We start from the raw sequence: 19,588 nt of genomic DNA on the forward strand, positions 1-19,588 counted from the left end.
GTGCGGACATCACCCAGAGGTGTCCGAGCACTTTACAATAAAGTGAAAGAACTCTTTACATGCGAAATTTATAGGGACAAAGTAGTAGGTGACAAGACGTTAGCTACTACCGTTACTCATGGTGAGAGTTATGTATTTATGCATCAGATGCTCAATACAGATGACATATTTAGAAAGGTTAATTTTATTTGCATAAGTTAATTAAAACCATTGCATTACAATAAAATAGCATTTAGAAAGACACCATAATTCATAAAGATTAAAAGTTCTGATAAGGTGCAATTGATAAGTGCCATCATTTGACTCAGGGCTTATTTTAATGTTTGCAGTTGACCGTTGCTCTGCAGCCTGCCCCATAGCGGAGTGTCACCCCTCTGGCTCTTCAAATTTACAGGTCTTCTCTCCTTTCCGTTCTCCTCCTTGGTATTATTTCTCCTATAAAGTGCTTGTGCTTTGCGACTTAGTGGGAGATTATAACAGATTTTTATTTGTTAAAGTGCTAATGTGATGTGCCATCTAGTGACTCGGGTATGTCATCACTGTAAATAAAAGCATGTGTAACAGGTTGGATTACTCAACAAATAACATCCTGAAATATCTCAGCAGCTGAATATACTACAAAACTAATTGTCTTATAGCTGAACAAACCAACATGGGTCGAAATGTTAGAAATGTACCTGCAGTTCTGCGCCAACTTGAGTTGATTTATTCAGGTCAAGACAGGAAAACACTTTGGCTTCATTCAATTACATGATCATTTCCACTATGTGTGGACCATGTTGTCTCTTACTCTGAATGGCTTTGTTTGCCTGGCGCATATCAACGCAAATGTGCACCGTTCCGCTACTGTCCCTTTTTAGGTCTCTCCTAGCATGGCAGCGCAAAGCGCTGTTCACTTTGCGAGTCATGCTGTATGAGGGTATTTTTTAGAAGTTGTGTGGAAGCCCCGCCCATATTTTTCATCGGCTGGCATCATTGTCCATGGTAAAAGCTGGCTTCTGATTGATAATGAGGCTTCTTAGTCCCTCCTTGTTACCGCCCTGTCTCCTTTTGGGACCGCCCATCAGGACTGGATCTTTTAATTGCGGCGTTATACTGTCTCCTTCAATTAATCGGTGAGCACTTTTTTTTACACTAGTGCTTGTCTGTGTGTGGTGGGCGCTTTTTAGCTGGTTCCTAGAGCCAGAGAAGAGGGCTCTAACTGTGCTCAGAACAAGCACTGTGGCCAGAGATGCGTGGGGGAACCAGTAAATTCTTCCCAGAGCCTGGGCCGTTGTGGAGACTTCGCTCCATATCCAGGTGCCTTGGGGCAGGAGCCAAGCCTGACTGTAGGCGGGGCTTACTGAGGAAGGAGCTTGCACCGCCGAGTAGCATGTGGATCGGCTGCTAGAAGATGCAGGGCGGCGCGGCCTGGGTGCCTCCGCCAAGCATGTTGCCACCGTGCAGAATGAGGTAGTAGCGCCAGAAGGGCAAGAACTTCCATAACGAAGACGCCTTTGGCGCTAAGTGCGCAGTTCCCTTCCCTGCCCGTTACTTTAGCATCAGGCACACAGTATTCAAATGTGCATTTAACACTCGCCATGAAATGAATTCTGTATTGGTTGTTACATTAAAACCATTTATGGTTATTTGACTAAGCAGGCTTATTTTTATCGATATCGGGTGGGTGAAAGGCTGATTGGGCTTGGCTGTAATTGAAGGCTGTGACCTACACTTAGATCGCTGTTACTGCACATCTCACTGAGCTGTTTGACTTGATTTGACTTTGGTTTGCATTAACAGCCAGGTATTACGCAGGGATTGTGCACGCTCACGGGTCGCAGGTACCACAGATCACTGCAGCAAGCGCTGAACCCTCTATCAAACCAGTTATTGTGATTACAGACTGTAATTACCTGGTATTTCTCCCGCCCTCATTCACACAAACATGCACTCTGCTGCAAGTTCATTAATTTACTGAGCTGCTTTAGGATTGTGTCAGACCTGTGACGAGCGGCTTGTATACAGACCCTCGTAGCAGGTGCATTAGCCCTTTGAGCTGTCTTTGAGGCTTTTGAGTACTGGACTCGCCATGATAGATGCTTCACTAACCGGAAGAGACATTTGATGTGACGTGTTGGGCCCTTTTAGCCGAGGGGCTGGAGCAGCTTTTGAGCACGGTGGGCCCGTGGGTCTACGGACCTGTGATCTTTAGCTCTGGAGAAACCATCCCTTTTTCACTTTTGTTTAAAGCATAAAAAGCAGTGCTGCAGTCGATTCGCTTAAGATAAATTGTCTGCTTCATGGTGCCGCCAACCCACACAGGCAGCGCGAATCCTTTAGCGTTCTCTACATTTCCACATCCTTCCAGATTAAAAGGCGCCCACTCTTTATTGCTGTGAGATTTGTGAGTTGCTGAGGTCTCGAGGAAAGAGGTTAAACCCGCGAGGCTTTTACTGGGAACACACTGCACATGTCGCAGCTTTATTCCAACTAACGCCATGCCAGATGTATTTCTCTCTCCCCTACCGCCACCTTTTTGCCATCCTCGGGTACTTGGAATTACCAGGCAGTAAGATAGCCCAGTGGGTTCAGTACCATCACCAGACAGCTGTTTGTAGGCCTTTCAGAGGTCGATCACACAAGTACAATTAATTTTATTATTTTTAAAAATATATATATTTTCATTGCAGTTTTTCATTTATAAACAGCACCAATTATGTACACACATTTCATTAACGTATGAGGATTAATCATTCCTTTTTTTGTATACGACATTTCAAAATAAACACTTTTTTTTACACACTTTTTTTTTTATTAGCTCCAATTGGGAAGGAAAAGATAAGTAATCTGAGAGTTGTCCACTGCTGAAAGGAAGCTCTAACGGTTATCCTATAGTATAATATTCCAGCAAAAAAGTAAACAGAGGGGATATATCACAACAATGGTAACATACCAGTCTTTTTCAAATATCTAGGGTCCATTATGGGGCTGCAATTCCTTCCAGCTATAAATAGGTGCCCATAAATGTCTGCCTAGAGTTTTCCCTCTCTTGCCCTTCCTTTCGTAAATTCCTCTCTCCAAATTAAATACAGCAAGTAACCTGGCAAGCCAAAGCTGAAAAGTTGGGGCTACTTGATGAAGCCAGGCTGAAGCAACACAGATTCGCAAAACTGCCACAGCAAGAAAAAGAAAGCGGTGAGATATAACTTGCCCCTGGCTGTTATCAGCCCCAAGGAGTATTACGTCTGGAGTTAACTTAACTTTAAGGTCTGGGGTATGTTCACAAAATGTCCTTATTGTGGATTTTAGCATATCAAGACGTGGACAGGTGGAGAACATATTTACTAAGTCTGCACTTGGAAAATCACACCAGAAACGCCTGGCCTCCTGCCCGCCCCATTGTGCTATCCTATCTGGGTTGTGTAAGAACATGGCTCTGTATATACTGGACCAAAGTAAGGTACAGTGTGCACAGAGCCCACAGTCCCCAGAGGTTTGGCAGAGGCTAAAGTTAGATATAACCTTACTCTCTAAAGAGGTAGCTTGGTCGAGCAGTAAGACAGCATCAGAGGACAGTGTAAAGCATTTGTTGTACACACTCAGTCAGCAAATGGCCTCACACACTCAAGAACTGAGCTCTAGGCCAATGTTTTGTATGAAAATATACAGTTGTTTTATTTTAGAACCAACAAGGTATCAAAATATACTTTCTCAGAATGAGTTACTTTAGGTAAGTACTTTTCAAAATAGGCAATATACTTTTGGGTACAATAGATACAGTTGTTGCAATAGGCAACACAAGTTCAAACACAATGTTACATTGAGCTCAATGGGAATTTCTAGTGAAATTCAATTAATTATTTTATGGATTACTTTTCTAACCACAGGACTGGATCCTAGATTCAGTCCTGGGATATCTCCTGTAAACAGTTGAATAAAAGCGTTTTGGTTACAGTAGTGAATTTTAAGGAATATTATTGTATTTTGAAAGATGACACTTTTTCACATAGAATCACCAATGTTATCCTATGGGAGAAAATTCACTTACCAGGTAAGTAGTGTTATCTTTACTTTTTCTTACTCAGTGTTGGATCCTGGATCCAGCACTGGTGCATCTCCTGTAAAGAATTGAAAGAATTTGTTTATGTCATACAGGCGATTTTTAACTAATATTTGTACGTTTCAAAAATCGACACAAAAACTTTTTCAGCAAAAAGCAGGCAATGTTATCCTATGGAAGGAAATTCAAGTATGGTTAGAATTACTTTTCAGGGTCAGTGCTGGGCACCAAGATCCAGCACTGGGATCTCTCTTGATAACAGGTGAGTAAATCGGAATTCGTAGTTCGGCTGATTTTAGGTGAATATTTTAAAGTTTCAAAACTCCACACTTAGAAGAATTTCCAAGTGAAACCAGTCAATGTTACTCTATGGAAAAAAGTGAGTTATCGGCTTTTGGGTAAGTACTCGACTGGCAGAGTTAAGGTTCTGGGCATAGACTCAGGGGTCTCCCAGGGTCCGGTAGGTACAGTTGGTACACCCTCAGCGGCATAGGGGCAGCCGGATGCATAGGTAGTAAGGCCCAATGTTAGCCAAAGGCGGCAGGGGGCCTTTGTTGGTGGCTGCTGGCAAGCAGGCCACGCGGCTGTGGGAGCTGGGCTCCTGGTCACTTGCTCAGGGCAAATGGGGAAGTAGATTAGGACAAAGGTTGCACTCCCAGGGGCCCTCGGGCAGCTGGGTGCAGGGTGCTTATGAGCCGTCGAGTGCTCAATGTTATTCAATGGAAGACTTGGAAGATGAACAGGGGTTGCAGACTCGGGGACAGAGATTCTTCTGGAGCGACCAACACTTCAAGGGGTAAGTTGGGATCTTGGAGGATAGGTAGGCACCCCGGAGTTGGGCACAGGGGGCCGTGGGGCGCCGGCTGCAGGGGTGTCGTTTGACGTCGGGAAATCTTAACCTCTGCTGGTCGCGGTTGGAGGGGTACCTGGTTGTGAGACTGCAGGCGTCGCTGGGTCGTCGAGGAGGGTCCTTGGGCACTGGATTTCAGGTCACATTCGACCTCCTCAGGGTCTTTGTCCACTCAGGCACAGGCCGGGCTCGGCGGGTTCAGAGTGTGCTGGATTCACGGTTCCTGACTGGCACCAGCAGTGTTGCTTGTTTGAGCAGAACCACTGCTCATGGGAGTCCCAGTCTCTAGATGAGCAAGGCAGGCAGGTCCTCTGGGGTTTTCAAGGTTGCTGTCCGCAGGAGACGCCATGATTTAGCAGGAGCAGGTTCAAGGATCAACAGGCCAGTGGGGCTGGGGCCAAGTCAGTTGGTGTCATCCTTTTGTTAGCAGCTGCATGGCAGTTCGGCCTTCTTCTTGGTCTTCTTCTTGTTTCGGAATTTGGATCTGTGGAAGGAAGGTTCAGGGTTCCCCTAAATACTAACTTTAGGGGCGTTACAGGTAGGGTAAGGACAGGGACCAATGGGTCCCTGTCGTGGGGTGAGTACACCCCCTCTCCTGCTCCTCTCCTGTGGGAGAGGAACAGGAGCCTACCTCTGATTGGGCAGGGCTCCCCATCCTCAAGATGGCCGGAGCCCGGAGTTGTGCTTCACCTCGCCTCTCCCACCTGAGGGGTGAGGTTGGCACAGGCTGGCACACCCCCTTTCCTCACTTAGGGTTTCCCGCCTGTGTTTCCGCCAGAGTGGGGGTCCGAACCTGTGGGGGCCAGTTGCTGAGTACAGCAAGTGGCCTGGAGAAGCTCACAAAGGCGGCACACCTTTGAAGCTTCCCCTGCCCATCCTGGGGGAGGAGACCTTGCACCTCACCCAGGATGTACATTGTTGCAGGCCCAGGAGAGTGGATGGCTCTCTACCCAGGGGTCCAGCAAAATGTCTGCTGTGTGGCAGCCTGTCAGACAAGACGTGGATTGTAGGTTAGGTTTCAGGGGGCATCTCTAAGATGCCCTCTGTAGTGCATTTTACATTAAATCCAACACTGGCATCAGTGTGGGTTTATTATGCTGAGAAGTTTGATATCAAACTTGTCAGTCTTCAGTGTAGCCCAGGACTCGAGTCGGGGTCCCACGCGGGTGGACGGCGTCCCTCCACTTATTTTACCAGGAGCTTGATTACTGGTGCAAATGTAGCCACACATTCACTCTTTGGCCTCTCTGGGGCGAGATCGAATCTCATTCAGAACGTTGCTCACGTACCGGCTTCTCTGATGCAATATAGCGTAGGGTTTGGGCGTGCACAACCTCTATTTGTTCCTAACTTTATGTTAGAGCGTGTCCGTGCTGCCTAGGAATCACTCCCCGCCTGGAGTGTAGTCATTGAATCTAGTAGGTTGCAGTCCTATTAAATATAGGGCTGTCTCCCAGGGCACTGGGTGTATGCTGTGGAATCCAGCTTCTGTTTCAATTAATCAGATTATACTTTATAATTGCTTCCAAAATTTCATTTATTGTTTCGATATCTTCTTTTTTTAATGTTCAAATCACATTTGCTTTATGTATATGTCATCCTGACAAATCTTTCTTATTGTGCATCATCAATACATCCAATGAATTTCGGCGACTTTTTCGCCTTCATCAGGGAAACATTCTAAAATGAAAACATATCATTTATTACACTTAGTACAAAACAGTGTCCATGGTTCACTTTAGTTATATACTATTCTTTTTGATTACATGCTACATCTTAAATGCTAGCCTTATTCATACGTAGTAAACCGATTACGTGCCGTGCTTCTATCTATTCCTGCCCGTTGTTATGTTATTTTTGCCGCTTACTTTCGATCTTTAACTGCACCCATTATTCGAGATTATTAGTCACTATGCCTTGCTTATTTGTTTTTCTCGTCCCTGTTCTAATGTGCCGAGCCTGGTACATTTCTTACATAAGGCTCATCATAAAGTACTTCTATTGCCGTTTCTACGTTTGCCGGTCTGGTATAATGGCGGTTTTCATATGGGATTGTTGTTATCTTATACTTCCCGCCTTTTTTAATGAAACGCTGTACTTCCATATTATTCTAGCCCGCTTCTCGTGCGGTTTTGTTGTATTTTCGCGTACCTTAATTGCAAACGTTATGTCCCCGCTCTCCTCTCTAACTCTCCGATGTGGCGTTTCTGAAATGTAAATTACCCGCGGCTATTTCCGGCAAACGTAGATATGTTTTCATTTTAGAATGTTTCCCTGATGAAGGCGAAAAAGTCGCCGAAATGCATTGGATGTATTGATGATGCACAATATGAAAGATTTGTCAGGATGACATATACGTAAAGCAAATGTGATTTGAACATTAAAAAAAGAAGATATCGAAACAATAAATGAAATTTTGAAGCAATTATAAAGTATAATCTGATTCATTGAAACAGAAGCTGGATTCCACAGCATGCACCCAGTGCCCTGAGAGACAGCCCTATATTTGATAGGACTGCAACCTACTAGATTCTCTGATGCAATCCCATCTAAGGGGTGAGCGAGGGGAGGCAATGAGCCTTTCTGATGGTGCAAGCCACCTTTCGTGACGTCACTTCCTGTCGTGACGTCAGCGTCCCCCCACTACTTTTTGTAGGACTTGTGCCCTGGTGTAGCCATTATGGTGCTGTGGAGTTCGTAATGACAACCTCCCAGCACCATATAGTCTTAATGTCATCTTACAGTGCCCAGGAATGGCCCTGGGTACTGTAGGGGCACAGGGCTCATGCACCTGTGCCCACACCACTGGCATAGGGCACCAAGCTAGAGGGGTGCCTGATGTATGCCAGGGCAGTGAGTTTGTGGGCATGGCACACAGGGATGTGTGCCATGTCGACTCTTTGTTTAGTTCTGTACCAGGACATTTAACCTGCAAGGGCAGTGTGTGTGCGTCAGGGTGCAGGGCCCCTAAGGGTGGCACAATAAGTGCTACAGCCCTTCGGGGTCTTCTCTAGTCGCAATGCCCTGGATACCTAGGGTACCATTTACCAGGGGATGACATGTGGCCAGAGATGCCAATTGAGTTTTAGTTTCAAAACAGCTTTAGGGAAGGACCACAGGCCCTGGGCACCTGATTGGCAGGATCCCAGGGCACACTCAGTCAAAGCACATCAGCAATTCAGCAAAAAGTGGAGGCATACCATGCAAGAAAGATGGCACTTTCTCACAGGTTGTAATAAAGCGAGAAAATTGTCTAGTAGTGCTGAGCCTGAAGCCCAGCAGAGCATAAAAAGGTCTCCCCCAGCTCTAAAGACTCAAGAAAGTTATCCGGATCGATGCCCAGTCTATCTTTCCATTTTTCAACATGCTTTTTTAGATCATCCTGCTTGAGTGATGTAAGTTCAAGATAAATTCTTTTAATGGTGCAGCCCTCACCGCTTCTTATAGCGTCTATGGTTTTAACTTAACCAAAGCCATTAAGCCCGCCTATCTTTTTGCTCAGGAAGCTTCTAAGCTTGGGATATTTAAAGATGTTCATAGTACCAATACCAAACTTGTTCTGAATATCCTTAAATGATAGATTCCCTCAGAACCCATAAAGTCCCCGACTCTCAGAAGACCCCAACCAGCCCACTCCGCCATGATTTGATCAGAAAAGATTTCTGGCTGCGTGGGATTTCCAAACAACTGGGTATAAAAGTTCACTCTGCCAAGTCCCGTCTTTTTCTTTAGGGCAGCCCAGATTTTAAAGGCTGCCTGCATAGTTTTGAACCTTGTTCTTTTAAAATAACTAGGCTCACTGAATTTCATAAAGTAGTTCACTGCATCCTCCCCACCAGTAACCTATATAAATCTGGCAATCGATCTTCAGCGCTTGGATCTTCAGATCGCCCACCAAGCAACCCCTACATATATTGAAGAGCCGCAGCCCAATAATAGAGTTTAAAATCCGGGACCGGCCAGCCTCCTCTTTCCTGGGGCAGTGTCATATACCGTAAGGCCCTCCTAGTTTTACTGTGTGCCCAGATAAACCAGTTTACCAGGTTCTCCAGTGCAGCAAACCATTGCTTCCCAAATTCTAGGGGTGTTGCCCTAAACAAGTAGAGTATTGTTGGTAGGAATACAATTTTAACCACACTGCAGCGGCACACCAGTGACAGATGCAAATTGTGAAATTTATGAAAGTCTTTTTTAGCCCTCCGGATTACAGGATCAATATTTATAGCCACCAGATCACTTAATTCAGAGATTATATCAGTACCCAAGTAAACCGCTGAATCTGTCACTCGCGGGTCAGAGAGGCTAATCCCACCGGTTCATTACTATGTGGGTCTTCTGCCTGTTTAGGGCATATCCGGAGATCCCACCAAATGCTTGAGCAGACTTCGGGCGCCATCTTGGGGGAGGACGAGGACAGCGCTCTAGTGTCGGGGCGATTTGGGCCTAGACACTATAAAAAGAGCACGCTCATATCTGTCCATTACTTGAACTAGGACTTCTGAGGCGGAAGCCAGGAGTTTAGGACTCCCATTTTAAAATTTGTCACTGTATTTTTGTATTCAGTACCGATTACCTCCTGACATCACCTAATTGTTTTGTGACGTTTTTAAGCATCCCCCCTGCCGCATCTTGCCGCATCTTACCTCTAGAGTCCCCAGTAACCTCTGGGAGCCGATTTCGGGCTTCTGGTGACCATCGCCCTCATTCCCTCCAGGCGCAGACTTCGGGCGCCATCTTGGGGGAGGACGAGGACAGCGCTCTAGTGTCTGGGTGATTTGGGCCTAGACACTATAAAATGAACACCACTTCCCGTACGCGCAGCGGTCGGGCGCAGCGGGCGCGTCGGAGGCGCGCCAGAGGCAAGCCCGTCTGTGCCCGTCCGTGGCCGGCCCGGGACAGGGGCACAAACCCCTGCTTGAGTTCCTTTAGACTCACCAAGAGTGATCACATACTCTAAAGAGCAGCTAGAAAGCCTTTGCCCACCCATCAGGAAAACATGCAGACACTCACTGAAAGCTGAAACGATGCCCCTAAGCTGTAGGACCTGCTCTCAAAATTCTAACAATAACAATGTATTTGAACATACGACGAAGTCTCTGACAATGTTTCAGATTAACAGTCGTTCACTAAGAAAACACAAATTCGAAATATTTGATCTATTAGCAGAACAACAACCGGAAGTTCTTTTTATGACTGAGACGTGGTTAGATGAGGACTCCACTCCAGATATTCTAGAGGCTCTACCCCAAAACTATGGCATACTAAAACTGAACCGAGAAAAGCAAAGGGGAGGGGGTATTGCTATTATCCATAAACTCGAACTGACATGTACCCTGGAAGCGGTTACGATTAAGGACAGCGAAGCTGCTTTCTTTGCGATTAAATACAGGCCTAACATAACCTTCAATGGCTACCTAATATACCGCCCGCCAGGAGGGTCCACAAATTTTGTAGAGAGTCTGACAGAGGTAATCACCCAATCTGCTTTACGTTACAATAAACTTCTTATCTTAGGGGACCTAAACCTCCATCTTGAAGATGAAAATAATAAGGATGCACAAGGACTACTTGCCTCCTTAGAAATGTTTAATCTTAAATTACAATCCCTAAAATCCACCCATAAGGCGGGTCACCTTCTTGACCCAATCTTTGCGAACTGGGAGGGAGTGGTGGTCCAACCTCCAATCCAGGTACTATGGTCAGACCACTTTCTGATTAAATTCACTATCCCAGGAGGGCCAAAACAACCCCAACAAACCAAGCAGATGACATCTAAGCGCAGACAATGGGGCAAACTTAGGCAAACTGACTTAGAACTTGCCCTTAAGACAGATAGCCCCCCATTGAAAGAAAGTATAGAGGAAGCCTGGACAGACTACGAGAACTGGCTAACTAGAGCACTTGACGCAACCGCACCATGGACAACCAAGACACCTGTAAGATGCTCCAAATCGGCACAATGGTTTGATGCCGACTTAAAAGCTATCAAATCAAAATGCAAAAAGCTAGAGCGCATCTGGCACAGTAAATATGATGAAACAGCCAAACTTGACTATAACATTAGTATAAAAAACTATCATAAGAGGATTAGAATAGCCAAAAGAAACTTTCTTAACAACAGAATTGAATCAGCTGACAATTCTACTAAAGAACTCTTTATAATCTACAAAGAACTCTCTTCATCTGATAGGACTATAGCCCCAGATACTCACTCCACAGCTACTTGTGAAGCGATAGCGGACTTCTTTGTTCAAAAAGTGGAGAATATCTACAAGACCTTTCCGAAGGTCATGGAAGATCCGATTGCTAATCATGCTACAAACGCTGAACTGACAAACATTTGTCACCTAAATCAATTTACAGTGCCAGACAACACTGAGGTACAGAGAATTATTCATAGCATCCAATCAGGCTCCCCCAAAGACGTAGCTCGCCCCAAGATCTTCAAAAACCAGGCTGAATTACTAGTAAAGCATATAAGCCATATGGCTAAATTATCTTTCCAGACAAGCCGCGTTCTACAAGACTGGAAAACAGCGCAAGTTATCCCTATCAAGAAAAAGGCCAATCTTAGTATAACCCAACTGGACAACTACCGTCCTATATCGCTCCTACCATTCTGCGCAAAGGTGGTGGAAAAGATAGTCAATGCCCAGCTGATAAAGCACTTAGAAGAGGGTCACCATCTCCAACCCTCGCAATCAGGATTCAGAACGTATCATTCCACTGAATCAGCGCTTCTCTTTTCCACGGAGCTATTAAGAGGTAGAGTAGATGAGGGGATGACAGCTGCGCTCCTTCTATTAGATCTGAGCGCAGCATTTGACACCGTCTCTCATCCCATACTACTCTCACGTCTTAGCGAGGTTGGAATTGATGGCCTGGCTCACGAATGGATGCACGCGTTCCTGGCAAACAGGCAATTCCAAGTCTATTGCCCTCCTTTCAAATCGGAAGCACGAGCACTCAGGCATGGGGTGCCGCAGGGCTCAATTTTGAGCCCTACACTATTTAATCTATACATGGCACCCTTGGCCAAGAAAGTCAAGGCTTATGGGGTCGAGATAGTGTCATATGCGGATGACACTCAGCTGGTGGTGACACTCTCGCGACCGCCTGAGGAAGCCTCGGCTAGTTTCTCGGCATACCTCAGTGACCTAGCCAGATGGATGAACACCAACTGTCTATGCCTTAACGCTAATAAAACAGAGCTTCTCGTGTTGGGGAAGACTCCGTCCATCTGGTCGTCTGCATGGTGGCCATCAGAACTTGGCGCCATACCAAAGCCCTCAGAGCAGGTGAAAAACTTAGGGGTCAGATTAGACTCTACTCTGTCCCTCGAACACCACACTAGAGGGATCGCAGGCAAATGTTACGGGATCCTTAAGACTCTACGTAAAACTCTGGACTCCCTCCCTTCAACCAATAGGAAAACTCTGATTCATGCTTTGGTAACACCCCATCTTGATTACAGTAACTCACTGTATATGGGCTTGAGCAAAAAAGGTCTTCAGCGTCTGCAATGCGTACAAAACGCAGCTGCTAGACTGGCATTAAACCTATCTAGAAAATCCTCAGGGAAACGTGCCCTAGCCACCCTCCACTGGCTGCCCAGACGAGAGCGCATTGTATTTAAAACAATGTGCATAACTCACCACATTGCCCAAGAAAAAGGACCAATATACCTCCAAAAATTACTGACCAAATATCAACCCAGACGATATTTAAGATCTCAAGGCTGTATGCTCTTTCAAGTGCCCAGAATTTACCGGGCGCGTATGGGCGGTAGATCCTTCAAATACTTGGCCAGCAAACAATGGAACTCATTACCCATTGAACTCAGGATGGAACCATCAGAGAAAAATTTCCGCCAAAAACTAAAAACCCATCCGTTCCCGAAGCTATGAGCCCCTTCCTTTTGCTTCCCATTCAGTCTTCCCTCTATCCTCCCGGAAACAGACCAGTCCATGTTCATAAAGCGCGGGGACACACTGTTTTCTAGTGTAACCAGGCGCTATATAAGAGGCTTTATTATTAATTTTTATTATTCTCCTCGACTGCAGCTAGTGCTGCTAGTGGGTTGGAGGTGACTAAAGCGACATCGTCCGTATACGCAAGGACTTTTGTTGCTAACCCATGGTAAATAATAGGCTAAATTTCCCGGGAGGCATCCAGTCGCCGAATTAAAGGATCTATATATATATATATAGCAAATAAAAGGAGTGAACACGGGCAACCTAGCCTGGTGCCCCTTTTGATCATGATAGGCACAGTGTATTTCCCATTTATTCTCAGCCAGGAAATTGGTGCTCTATACATAGCGCAAATAGCTTAAATAAACCTCTGCCCAATACCAAACCATTTCATTGCCTCCCATAGATAATCCCAGGAGACCCTATCAAAGGCTTTCTCTGCATCCAAAAGCAGCAAAGCCATAGGGTCCCCTGAGACTTCAGCTGCATCGAACTGGGTTATTACTTGACGTATATGCTGGGTAGTCCCCCTCTCTGGTATAAACCCATGCTGAAATGGGAGGATTGCTTTCCCTATGACGGTATTTAAACTGGTCATGAGAGCTTTGGACAGAATCTTAGCATCAGAGTTTATGAGAGTAATTGGCCGATATGATCCAGGTTCCCGAGGTGGCTTGCCCTTTTTTAGAAATATTATAGAATATAATATAGAATCGGGAACCCAGCTCCCGGTTTGTGCGCGACAGATCGTATCAACCAGGTCGGGACCAATTACACCCAGGAAGGTTTTTATAAAACTCTTGGGGAATCTGGTCAGGTCCAGCAGCCTTGCCTGAGGGAAGATTCCTCAGTGCACCATAAATCTCATCCTGTGTCAATATATCCTCCAGCATCTCACTGTCCTCAGAATCAATACTCTGCAATGGAGTGCTATTAAGATACCCCTGAATTAAGTTCTGCCGCACCTGGGGTTCCTCACCATATAGTTGTTGGTAGAATTGTCGAAACACTTCCTGAATCCCAGGTGGATCTATAACTAGGTTTCCACAGTCATCTGTGATCTCATTTATCTCACTCGCAGCACTCCTTTGTCTGAGTCTAACTGCCAACGTATGCCCAACCCGCTCACTGAATTGGTGGCAATGGTCTCTTTTAGCTAAGAAACATAACGCTGCCTTAGCAGCGGCCCGATCTCCAATTTCTGCCTTGGCCCAGGCTAGCCAAAGCAGAGTATCATCAATTAATAGACCTGCATTCACCGCTGTTGCCAACTGCTCTTCAATCCTAGTTAGGTTTTTATAGAGCGTTTCCACACGTTGCGCCTCTCTCTTCTGCCGTTGTAGGCTAAAACTGAGTGTCTCCCCGCTGACCCCCTTAAAAGCATCCCACACTGCACCAGCTCTAGCACTGTGTCTATTTATATCCCAGAACGCCTTAATCCACCCCTTCATATGGAGAACATATTTAGAGTCTTTCAAAAGTCCATATCCGCTCACCCCTCCCTCCATTTGTGAAAGCCACAGTAAGGACTAGGGGATTATGATCCGATAATATCCTAGGGTGTTTCTCTATTCTAACCCGATGCACTAAAGAGTACAACTTATAGTGCTAAGAAGTTTCAAGCCCTGTGGTAGTGCGCCATTTGCAAGTACTGCATCGTCATCATGACATTATCTTAATGTTGCCATTTGAATGATTGGCAAAGTAATGGGAAGTACCTTTGTGGAGACAACCAACAGAACATTAAGGACTACTGCCACTTACCTGTCACAGTTAGTTTTTTTCATGAAAAAGTTCGAATTTTCTACTACTGTCACATAAACTGAGTTTAATGCATATAATAATATTAGAAAAGTTGCAGGTGTGTGTAGGGAGCAGAACCTTGATGGCCAGACAGATGGATAATTTATTAGAGGTGGCAGAGGCTGACAATGCTGTAATGGGTGATGCATGTGCTAGAGGCCTTTTATGTTTTGTTTTTTTAAACAAATAAAATGCATTGTCATTTACACTGCCAATAGCTTAAACTCGCGTAAATGCGAGACCTATTGCATTGCAAATGCTTGTTAATACTACTACTATGTGGTAGCAAAACTGAGCAAGCAGGCACTCAACGAATTCCCTTGTTGGACATGAATGGTGGATTGCACTGATCACTTTTTGTGTTGCATTGTCGCTGTGAACGGCCCTTGGCTTTGCAATGGCTCCAAAGCAGCCCAAGTATATACCTTTTTTACCTGATGGAGTGAGGTGAGGCACAGGGGAAAGGCTATTAAACTATTTACTGGCATGATATCAATCGACGCACTACTGTCTGTGATGAAAGTTATTGGGTGATCTTTCCCTTTCAATGTGATTTTGGGACACTGTCCAAATGAAGCTGGTCGCTTTGTTTGGTGAGCTGTCTTTGAACTGTGATCTTCTTTACAAGCAGCTAAACTAGCACCCTCCGGCAATCCCAGTATGCGCATGTTGTTCCGGCAAGAATGCGCCTCTAAATGTTTATTCTGTGCCGCAATCAACTTCAACAGGCGATCCATTTGAGATATTTGTTCTCTACTATTCACTGTGGTGTCTTCCAGTTCAGAGATTCTATTTTCAGCCTCAGTGATCCTGTGATCATGTTTTTCAATCTTGTGTACAATGGTGTCCATATGAGCAGACATGGTGTCCATTTTAGACTCTATGGACGTGAGGCTGTTTTTTATGGTGAGGAGCAAGGTTCTCCAATCGTCTTCTGGCTCTCCAGCAGGGCCTCAGCCCCAGTCTGTTCTTTCTGCTGCATACAGGTTGTTTCCCAGGCCTCAAATGGTAGTTTAGATTGTCTACCATCAGTTCTGTCTATTTTCCTTTCCTGATGGTCAGATCTGGCAACCAGCGTTTCCCACTGCGTTCGCGTGTCTTGGGACAACAGATTAGTACGAGGTGGCCAGCTGGCAGTCCGTCAGTAGTTAAAGGGTGGAGCCCTGCCCTAGGTTCTCAGTTTGCTATGCCCTGCTCGGGTGTGTCTTGTGATTTATGTAAATGAACAAGTGTCGGGGCTATGTCCAGGGATCAGGAGCTAGGTGCAGGCCTAAGTGCGTAAGCTAGTTTTCTCCTCAGGCTATCCCACCAATTGCTGTTGCTTATGGCTTTTATAGTGCCTAGACAGTCCAATAGATCTCTGGGGTGGCTTCTGTTTAACCAGTAGATTCGAACCTGCTGCAGTGTATTCCCTTTTTTCCGGAGAATCGATGTAGTCCTCTTTGCCTCCAATATTGTGGGCTTGCGCGGTGATAGTACGTTTAATGGGCATGAATTCACTGCCCTTTGGCCTGCAATCAACTCCCTCTGATGTCCGTGACCCCTTGGATCCCCCAGATCCCAGATCTCTGTACTGGGGTGAATGTTTAACATTGTGCAGCATTGGGGAGGAGGAGCCGCGCCAGCGACCAAGATGGCCGCTTGAGCATCGGCTCCGCCGACCGCTACATCCTGACTTGCCATCCGGCACATTATCCTGACCCCCGTCCCTACCATCGGGTGGGGGACCAGCACCTGAGCCACCGGGTGAAATTTTGAACGATTTGAGCGCTCCGATGACCTAATACCGTCGTCTGGAATTTTTGGGCCTTTGGGAAACGTCCCCGGGACCTTGCGTGTGGCGCTGCCCGCTCTGGAGTTTACCAACAATGGCAAGTGGGACCGGAAGTGCTCGGTGGCACTCGACCCACGGAAGTTGTGTTACATCAGCGGGGCCTCTGGGTTCCCCTCTCAGACTTGTTCACAGCGTGCTCCCCTGTCTGGACGGAGCAACCCGCGATCGACAGGCTTTGATTGACTTGGTGACACATTGACTCGGCCTTGTTCGATCTGTGGAGGTGGTGTCCGGATAGAGGTTGAGAATGGCGGCGAGAGGGGACCCCGAAAAGCCACCACCGAAAACATCGAGGACTACCAGACTGGTTCAGTCCAATAGACTGGAAAAGTATAGTTTTTCCAAGGGCTCCCCGGTGGACGAGAAACGCACTCAAGTGAGTGGCCAAGAGGGTGACCCTTCCGGAGAGGACCCGGCGCTGAAGGATCTCATGGCAGCGATCACCGGAATCCAGTCCTCTCTCGGTAAGATGGACACCAAATTGGATACGGTGACTATCGAGGTGGGCCTCATCCGCGCAGATCTAACCAAAACCACGGAGAAGGTCAAGTCACTTGAGATTAAAACATTGAGCCTCACAGATGATGTGTCGGAACTTCAGCGGGAGGTGAGAGACCTGAAGGCGTCTCGGACTCAATTTGAGCGTAAGTTGTATGAATATGAGGGGCGAGCGAGGCGCAACAACGTCCGCATCCTTGGCATACTGGAGAGATCGGAGGGACAGGCCCCGGATCTCTTTGTGGAGGATCTTATCCTGAAACACCTGAAACCCAAGGGCCTCAGGTAACTTTTTCACGGTGGAAAGAGCCCACAGAGTTCCCGGCGGACGCCCGAAGACAGGGGCGCTTCCTCGTCCTATGATCGCACGAATGTTGAACTTTCGGGATCGGGACGCCATCTTACAGGCTGCAAGATCCTCCGGACCTCTGGCATTTGAGAACGCTTCCTTGCTCTTTTTCCCTGACTTTACCCAGACAGTCCAGAAACAACTGCAGGGTTTTACGGCTATTAAAAGGCGGCTGCGGGCCTCTGAAATCAAGTACTCCATGCTGTTCCCAGCCCGCCTTCGGATAGAGCGAGACAGAAAAACTTGGTTTTTTGACCATCCTGAGGCTGCTGTGGACTGGCTGGACCGTGTTCAGGTGCCGGATACAGAGGGAGACACCCGGGCGGATAACGAGGAACAATGACTTTCCTTCTGAACGTGTCAGCTTGACGATGGTGGTGGGGGTGCTGGTTTGACCGTGGCGATTTCTTTTCCCCATCGATATATCTACCATTTTCTGGGTTTTTCCTTTTTATAGAACATTTTTGATGGGATTTGTATGCGGGTTGGGATTGTGGAGGTCGGTGGCCTGTTGTAAGGTCCTCCTCCGTTTTCTACGTTTAGATCCCATAGTTAGTTTCGGGGAGACAGGCACACTGCTGGTTGGGGATGTGCATCAGTTGCATGTAGGGGTGCAGGGTGGGGGGTTGGCGGGTCGGGTTTGAGGGTATTTTGTTTGTTGGTTTTTGTTTTGTTTATGACCACTGTCTGCTATGGGTGTCACGGAATGCTTCAGAATTCTCGGGGGATGAGCATGGCTTCCACTAGGTTGGGCTTGGGTGTATCTGTCCTCAGTTGGAATGTGAATGGCTTGGGAGATAAGATCAAACGTGCCATGGTGGGGCAGCTAATCAGACGACGGTCGCCAGATGTGGTTTTGTTACAGGAGACTCATCTTATGGGTAAGCGATGTATGGAACTACACCGGGGTGGGTACAAACTGGTGTCCCACGCCGGTTTTACCTCAGGCTCACGAGGGGTGGGAATTTTAGTTAAAAACTCCTTTCCGCTCACTATACAAGCTACTTGGTCTGATAATCGAGGCCGCTATGTCGGAATCTCGGGGCTCTGGGAGGGTAGGACTGTCACGTTCCTTTCAATATATGTTCCCCCTGCACTGCAGACGGACACCTTTTGCGATCTGAACAGGGTGTTTTTGTCGCTGCCCATTGGTATCATGGTAATAGGGGGAGACTTCAATGCTGTGATGGATGGTGAATTGGACAGGTACCCCTCCCGGGTGTTATTGCCCTCTCGTAGATGGCTGTCGGATTTTGTCTCCGCAACTGGCATGGTAGACGGGTGGAGACTCCGACACCCCGGTGATTCGGAGTATACACATGTATCTGCTGCGCATCACTCTTCGTCTAGGATTGATCATGTGCTAGTGCCTGTGTCGCAGGTGATGCTTGTTCAGGAAGTGAGTCATCTGGCTAGAGGAATATCTGATCACTCGCCGATCTGGCTACACCTGAAAATTGGACAAAGCAATGTAGCTAGGATTGCCCCAATTAGCGCGTGGCAATTGAGAGACCCCACTACCAAAAAGGAGATAGTACGTGTTACGGATAGCTACTTCCGAGAGAACGCGGGGACGGTTGACTCTGGCTGCTCCCTTTGGGAGGCCTACAAAACTGTAGTCAGGGGGGAGGCACTCTCCCTAATCTCTAGGCAGAAAAAGAGGAGTAGGGCGGAAGTCGACAGAATTGAGGCGGAGCTATCGGCCTTGGAAAGGGAGGTCTCCACTAATGGGGATCCGGGGCAGGTACACCGCCTCGGTCTCCTCAGAGATGAGTACAAACACCTGGCGCGTGATAGAGCGAAAGAGCAACACGCCAACACACAAAGTAGAATTTATGAACACGGTGATAAGGCTGGGAAATTGATTGCATGGCTGGAGAAGGGCAACTGGGGATCGCGTCTGGTGCCGGAGCTGCAGATTGCGGGCTCGACAGATCCACAGGTTATAGTGGATGAGTTTGCTCGGTATTACGAGGAGGTCTATACTTCGACGGGACTGTACACAGTGGAAGAGAAAGCGGAGGTCATCCGAGACATTCCAATGCCCGCTTTGTCAGTCGTTTTTAAGGAAACAAGGGGGACCCGAAAGGTAGCTGAGGACCATGGGTATCAGTTGTCAGTCGAGCATAGGGAGTTTCTGGATTCTGCCACCACGAATGACGAGGTTGCGATCGCTATCCGGGGGGTTCACTTCGGAAAAGCCTCGGGCCCGAACGGTATCCCTGTAGAACTCTACAAA

This window comes from Lissotriton helveticus, chromosome 2_1 (assembly GCF_964261635.1).
Source record: "Lissotriton helveticus chromosome 2_1, aLisHel1.1, whole genome shotgun sequence".
In the NCBI taxonomy this organism is placed as follows: domain Eukaryota; kingdom Metazoa; phylum Chordata; class Amphibia; order Caudata; family Salamandridae; genus Lissotriton; species Lissotriton helveticus.